Raw genomic sequence first — 1,285 nt, forward strand, 5'->3', positions numbered from 1 at the left:
AAGTGACATTTGCTTGCTTTGGCCAAACATCCCGTACCACTGGATAAAGAAGGAAACAAACACTGTTTAAATAAGCAAATAGGGAGAATGTGGAGGACTGGCCCCACTCCTGCATGTGACAAAAGAGAGGCTCTGCTTTATGTTTTGAGCATGGAGATAGACTGAAGTCAAACATATTTATTTAATAACAGAATAAAAAAGAACAGCTGTGGAAAATATTTAGAAGATGATACACACAGAGTCACACACACAGATACAGTTACAGCATAGACAAAAGAATGGTGCCAGGATATCAAAGGGTTTTTCTTTTTCTTTTCTTTTTTTTTTTTTAAGGTTTATTTCTCTGAAATTAAAAAAAAAACGCAACCACAATTAAATAAAGCCATTAATAAATACCACCCAGAGAAGATTCAAATAGAGCAGATATGGGGTAACACCTAGCATTTTTGGGTACCTGCTATGCACCCAAAAGCCTTCCAAATGTATTCATTTATTCAGTCCTCTGATTTCTGTGGAGATGGTTATTATTACTTACCCAGTTTTAGCAGATGGGGCAATGGATGCTGAGTTGGAAATTGGCCCTGGTAAGATTCCCCCTGCATCTAAGCTCTGCGGTAACGCAGGCAGTTGGATTCAAAGCCATGTACACAGCTACCAGGACTCCCTGGAGTTTGTAGAGGTTGTTTAAGGAAAAGAGCAGGAGGCCGCAGTTCTGCACCTGTCATCCCTCACCTGGCCCATCTCCAAATCCCACTGCTGCCCAGAGGTAAGGTGGCCTACCTGTCCCCACTTGCCTGAGACTTTCCCAATTTTTTTTTTTCTTTTTTGCACCGTTCCTGGAAGTACTGCAATACCAGGTCGATGCGTGGAGTGGACGGAGCAAGCTCCTATTCCATCTCCCTGCTCCAAAAATCCATTTAATATATTGTCCTCGGATAGAGGACGTATCAGATATTAAACTGATAAGAACAGATACTACACTTGATCTTAGCCAAAAGGCCGAGAAGCGATGACTTTCCCAATTTTTAAAAACCAAAAGTCTTGTTTCCCAGGGACAGGCAAACTGGGATGGTTGTTCACCCTACCCAGAGGGGTGCTTCAAGGGTAAAAGTTGGCTTTGTGTCTTTTGTACGAGTATATAAATGTGCTTTCATAACTTCGTTCACAGACACACGTGTGCTCCTCTGGGACCTGCTTTTCACATGTCTCACTGCGTTAGGAAGCCCTTTCCCTTCTCGCTCCTTTGAACAACTGCATGTGCTTTCACTGTAAAGTTGTACCGTCG

The 1,285-nt window shown here is 42.5% G+C and overlaps 1 non-coding gene across 1 annotated transcript; it reads right to left on the reverse strand.

Moving 5' to 3' along the window:
- Nucleotides 1-820: 820 nt before the first annotated feature.
- On the reverse strand, nt 821-1,011 carry LOC123933310. Its single transcript, XR_006816557.1, has one exon. It is a non-coding gene; the product is annotated as a U2 spliceosomal RNA (small nuclear RNA).
- Between the last annotated feature and the right edge of the window lie 274 nt (nt 1,012-1,285).

This window comes from Meles meles, chromosome 20 (genome assembly GCF_922984935.1).
Source record: "Meles meles chromosome 20, mMelMel3.1 paternal haplotype, whole genome shotgun sequence".
Taxonomy (NCBI): domain Eukaryota; kingdom Metazoa; phylum Chordata; class Mammalia; order Carnivora; family Mustelidae; genus Meles; species Meles meles.